General features: G+C 37.9%; 1 protein-coding gene across 2 annotated transcripts in view; it reads left to right on the plus strand.

The window, feature by feature from the left end:
- Positions 1 to 5,387, plus strand: part of LOC143776783 (potassium voltage-gated channel subfamily A member 1-like) — a 145,030-nt gene extending 139,643 nt beyond the window's left edge. The window contains exons 2-3 of one of the 2 annotated variants that reach the window (XR_013215908.1): positions 980 to 1,047; positions 4,948 to 5,387. The gene's annotated coding sequence lies outside the window, so the exon portion shown is untranslated. Of the gene's footprint in view, positions 1 to 979; positions 1,049 to 4,947 lie in introns of those variants that run through there. The other variant, XM_077266524.1, reaches the window with a different exon arrangement.
- Positions 5,388 to 6,000: the final 613 nt, after the last annotated feature.

The following is a 6,000-nucleotide window of genomic DNA, read 5'->3' on the forward strand; positions in this document are numbered from 1 at the left end:
ATCTATCTGTCTATCTTTCTATCTATCTATTATCTATCTATCTATCTATCTATCTAGTAGCTATCTTATATCTCTATTTTTGGTAGCTATTACTGCTGCCCCCACTTCTGATCTTGTCACCCAGTTTGCCCCGTGGCTGGTGATGGGTGGGTGCTGGGGCTTTCGATCTGCTATTGTAATCGTACTCCTTCCGGAATGTTACAGTGTATTTCTCTTACACTTGTTTGGAAAGGTTAATGGCCGCACATTCCATGGACATCAGATATCACCGTGTGCCCAGGAACAGAAGAACGGTATATTTTTAGTTCTCACGCTCTTTACCCAAGCTGCCAACAATGGCAATCCTGGGAACCTGTCATCGGGTTTTTTTTATACCCCATACTAATGCCATCTATATAAAGCCGCTGATTACTCCCATACCTTTATTTTAGAAAACTGATTTTATATTTTTTCTTGTTGAATTGTTATACCGAGTGCAGTGAGGCGAACACTGCACCTACAACTCTGCTGCTTCTCGACCGTATTCCCCGCCCACCACCTGTCTCCTTTCAGTGATTGACAGGTCACTCTTGTTTCAGTGACATGCCTCTCTCTTCGGAGATCTAATGCAAGCGCCATCATTCCTTGGGGTGGTGCATACTCAGCAAGGTCCTGACTGGCCAGACATGGTCTTCTCTAACATTTTAAAGACCTTCAAGCCCATACATGTGGTTTTGGAAGGGGTTGGATGTGGGATTGATCAACAGGTATGCTGACATTTGCAATCATTGCTCTTTGCCTAATCTTTTGCAAATAATCTTGATTAATAATTTCTTATTCGCATCCACAGCTCCAGCACAGACCTATGTGTCTCCATGGTTACAGACTACAAACAAACCCTTTGTAGTCAGGTTCTGCTGTCATGTATTGCACTTTTGCTTTTTGCCAATCATTTGAATGTTGATGATATTTTTCTGATTGTTTCCCTCTTTTTTTCCAGATGCAGATTGATGTGTGGAAATTCAACTGCAATGTCCTGAAAGATAATAAGTGGTGGAAAGATGCAGGGTAAGTCAGTTCTTCTGATACACCAGCGCCCGCATGTTTACAGGGTATGATCACCTGGGAGGAAATTGCTATCTAAAAATATTTTTATCCTTCTAAGACCTTGATTTTCTATGAATCAGCCTATGTCTTATGTTCTATGTCTTTATGAGCCCTTTATCTGGTTTAGGAACCCCTTCTATTAGTCCCTAGGAACGAGCGAATCAATTCTAAACTAATCACGCTCCCTAGTGATTTCCTCAAAAATTCAGATTCATACAAATCCAAATTTTTTGGGAATTGCATTTTTCCGAATCCATCAGGTTGTAGTTTTGCACTCCAAAATGGAGTTCAAAAAATCAAACTTGTACACTCTCTTTTATTCAGCCCTACCCATACCTGTCTTTTTGCCATTGTTCTTGGCCCTTTCACCCACTCGACTCCTCCTCAGTCTTCCCCTCATTTAGGGTTATCAGGCAGGGCTCCATGTGTCCCATGGGCCATGACCCACATTTCATCCCATGTGACTGTGTGGGGCACAATGCAAAACATTAATGTGTTTATTAAAGGTCTGAGCTGGGAGCGGAGTTGGGAAAAGTATTAAGAGGGCTTTCTAACCCCTTTCTAGTAGAATTTGTTCTACGCAAATCAAATCTCCAGCTTGAGTTGAGCAACTGTGATCAAATCAAATTTTGGAGAATTATCTCAACTACCTAAGGGGGAAATTAAGGATTACAGGGAAAATTTAACAACTCCATGAACATTGTCCCCAAAATTGAAAAAGTCTCACCTTTAAAATCCCCCTTACTTTCTTGCTTTGCCAGTCACTATGGAACCAAACCAATCCATGGTGATTCTGACATGTGATCATTCAAGCAAATCAAAGCTGTAACCATTGGTAGAATGTAACATCTTTCAGAGGTCATAAGTATGTTCTGTTAAAATTATTTAATATGCAAATTGCCTCCACGGGCCACTGATCTAGTGACAGTTAGTTAGCTAGTTGCTAGTGGTCCTAACCATGGATACCTTAGGTCCTGCAAATGAGGAAACACATAGCAAATCCAAAAAACTATACTACATTTCTAATTGGAGGTATTTGCTAATTTTATTATTATTACACCTACTATATATTGGGATGGGATCTTGGAGATGGGAATACCCCTTTAAGTTAAAATAAAGGGTAAGAAAGCCACATGCAAATACATGTATTAAGAAGACATAAGAGCATATTTAGCTTCTGGGATCCAATGGGGTAGTTGTGGACCCCGTTACTGTACCATATTGATGACTAACACAAAAACACCTTTGTGTAACCTGTTAAAATATCATATAGTTTCTATTTAGGAAATTGTTAAATTATATATACACACTGTATATATATATATAGATAATAGATAGATAATAGATACACAGATAATAGATGATAGATAATAGATAAGATATAGATTAAAGATAGATAGATAGATAGATAATAGATAGATAATAGATAATAAATAGATAATAGATAGATGATAAATAATAGATAGATGATCGATTAAAGATAGATAGTTAGGTAGATAATAGATAGATAGATAGATAATAGATAGATAATAGATAATTGATAGATGATAGATAGATAAATAGATAGATTGATAATAGATAGATAATAGATAGATGATAGATAATAAATAGATTGATAATACAGTCATATGAAAAAGTTTGGGCACCCCTATTAATCTTAAGCTTAATGTTTTATAAAAATTGGTTTTTTTGCATCAGCTATTTCAGTTTCATATATCTAATAACTGTTGGACACAGTAATGTTTCTGCCTTGAAATGAGGTTTATTGTACTAACAGAAAATGTGCAATCTGCATTCAAACAAAATTTGACAGGTGCATAAGTATGGGCACCCTTATCATTTTCTTGTTTTAAATACTCGTACCTACTTTTTACTGACTTACTAAAGCACTTTTTTTGGTTTTGTAACCTCATTGAGCTTTGAACTTCATAGCTAGGTGTATGCAATCATGAGAAAAGCTACTTAAAGTGGCCACTTGCAAGTTGTTCTCCTGTTTGAATCTCCTCTGAAGAGTGGCATCATGGACTCCTCAAAACAACTGTCAAATGATCTGAAAACAAAGATTATTCAACATAGTTGTTCAGGGGAAGGATACAAAAAGCTGTCTCAGAGATTTAACCTGTCAATTTCCACTGTGAGGAACATAGTAAGGAAATGGAAGAACACAGGTACAGTTCTTGTTAAGGCCAGAAGTGGCAGGCCAAGAAAAACATCAGAAAGGCAGAGAAGAAGAATGGTGAGATCAGTCAAGGACAATCCTCAGACCACCTCCAGAGAGCTGCAGCATCAACTTGCTGCAGATGGTGTCACTGTGCATCGGTCAACTATACAACGCACTGTGTTTTTTTGCTGCCATGCATAACACCTTTTTGTATTACCAAACAACTCAATCTTGGTTTCATGAGTCCACAGGACCTTCTTCCAAAAATAAATTGGCTTCTCCAAATGTGCTTTTGCATACCTCAGCCGACTCTGTTTGTGGCGTGCTTGCAGAAACGGCTTCTTTCGCATCACTCTCCCATACAGCTTCTCCTTGTGCAAAGTGCGTTGTATAGTTGACCGATGCACAGTGACACCATCTGCAGCAAGTTGATGCTGCAGCTCTCTGGAGGTGGTCTGAGGATTGTCCTTGACTGATCTCACCATTCTTCTTCTCTGCCTTTCTGATGTTTTTCTTGGCCTGCCACTTCTGGCCTTAACAAGAACTGTACCTGTGTTCTTCCATTTCCTTACTATGTTCCTCACAGTGGAAATTGACAGGTTAAATCTCTGAGACAGCTTTTTGTATCCTTCCCCTGAACAACTATGTTGAATAATCTTTGTTTTCAGATCATTTGACAGTTGTTTTGAGGAGCCCATGATGCCACTCTTCAGAGGAGATTCAAACAGGAGAACAACTTGCAAGTGGCCACTTTAAGTAGCTTTTCTCATGATTGCATACACCTGGCTATGAAGTTCAAAGCTCAATGAGGATACAAAACCAAAAAAGTGCTTTAGTAAGTCAGTAAAAAGTAGGTAGGAGTATTTAAAACAAGAAAATGATAAGGGTGCCCATACTTATGCACCTGTCAAATTTTGTTTGAATGCAGATTGCACATTTTCTGTTAGTACAATAAACCTCATTTCAAGGCAGAAACATTACTGTGTCCAACAGTTATTAGATATATGAAACTGAAATAGCTGTTGCAAAAAAAAACAATTTTTATAAAACATTAAGCTGAAGATTAATAGGGGTGCCCAAACTTTTTCATATGACTGTAGATAGATAGAGCTTGACAAAGGCTCACTTGCTCTCGAGATTAAATAAATGGGCCAATAAATAGACATTTTTTGCATGAAATTTGCTATTGAGTGCTACTACCCATTTTTTCTGTTTGTTTATGTACCATAGGTTGATGGGTTGCATCCTATGGGCTGGCACCTATACCTGCACTTTTGCTTGTGCTGCTCCATTTTTTTTACTAGATAGATAGAAGTTACATTTTAAATTATAAGGAAAGTTGTTTGACCAGAAAGTAGTCACGCTCACTTGCTAAAGCCTTATTGGTAGCACGTAAACCAGCCATACACTAAAACGCTTCCTTACAGTGGATTACAACCAGTTGGAAATTGTTCACTAGTCCCATTGATACAGACTACTTTCTTCTTGCACATACTCAGCTGGGGAAATTGCCTCTTCAGAGAGGAAACAGACATAAACTCTAGCGCCACCTATTGGAAGTAGCTATGAATTACCGTGGTGTAAACTGTAGCAGTTTTATGGTAATGGATCGCCCTCTGGTGGATGACAGCTGTAAACTATTTCTTATATTTGTAATTTTACATTTATTTTAACCTTTTTTTTTATTTTATTTTTTTCAGGACAAAAATCCAGTCTTCACCGAGTCACCTGATCAAAGATTTTTCATTGTGCACAAAGACACTTCTGGCGACGAAGAGCGTCTGTGACATCGGCTTTGTTTGTTTTTCATGGACTGCATAATTTATATTTAATTTATTGGGATATTCCTCTACGGTGAATTTTTTTTTTTTTAATATTTAAATATCAACACGTACCTCGCCTTTTAATTTATGGAAATTGTAATTTATTAAATCTTTTTTAGGTGCCATTTTTCTTCACACGGATTTTTTTTTTTCACGGTTCGGTTTATTTTCACATTTGATCACTGTTCGCTCTAAATAAATTAAATATTGAAAACATTCAGAGTTTTAAGGTTTTTTTTTTTTTTTACTTTTCTGGTGTATTCTCCCTAGTATTTAGGATGCCGATTAGCAAAATTTGAGTGCAACTAAAATATGTTTGACATTGTCATGTCCCACGACTTGGGAAATCATTCAGTGTTTGCATTGTTTGTGTTTTATCCTTCTTTCTAGGCAGAAGTTTGCTTTTCCCTGTATTTTGTCCCAACTCTCTCACTGTAGTCCTGTGATGTATGTTTGTTCACGCCCTTATTCTCCATTTTGTCATCATCACCATATCTGTATGCATCCTACTGCATGTACTCTGTTGAATATTCCTTTTTACCTGCTACTTTCATCATAATACAAGAATTTCGGTTAAAGCAATCCTCTTTTCCTGGAGTCTTCTTACATGAGATCGTGGCTGAGTTAAGCTATCTGATAAATCGGTATGAACGTGAGTACAGGTCAATACGGAAGCGCCCAAAAGAAAGGCCTATCCAGGCACCACTGCGTTCTACATATCCATGAGTCAGAATAGTAAAAAGGAATATCCTGCCTTCAGAGACAGTAACTCAAGGTCTGTGCTGAACCCCAGTGGAAAAGGACATTTCCCAGATACACAGTAACCCAGTTCCCAGCCAGACCCCAGTGTGCATAGAAGCACACACTGCAGATAAACAGTGAGAAGTATAACCCTCATCATCCACTCTTCCTGCCTGCAAACAAATCATG

The sequence above is a fragment of the Ranitomeya variabilis genome, chromosome 5, assembly GCF_051348905.1.
Source record: "Ranitomeya variabilis isolate aRanVar5 chromosome 5, aRanVar5.hap1, whole genome shotgun sequence".
NCBI classification, from domain to species: domain Eukaryota; kingdom Metazoa; phylum Chordata; class Amphibia; order Anura; family Dendrobatidae; genus Ranitomeya; species Ranitomeya variabilis.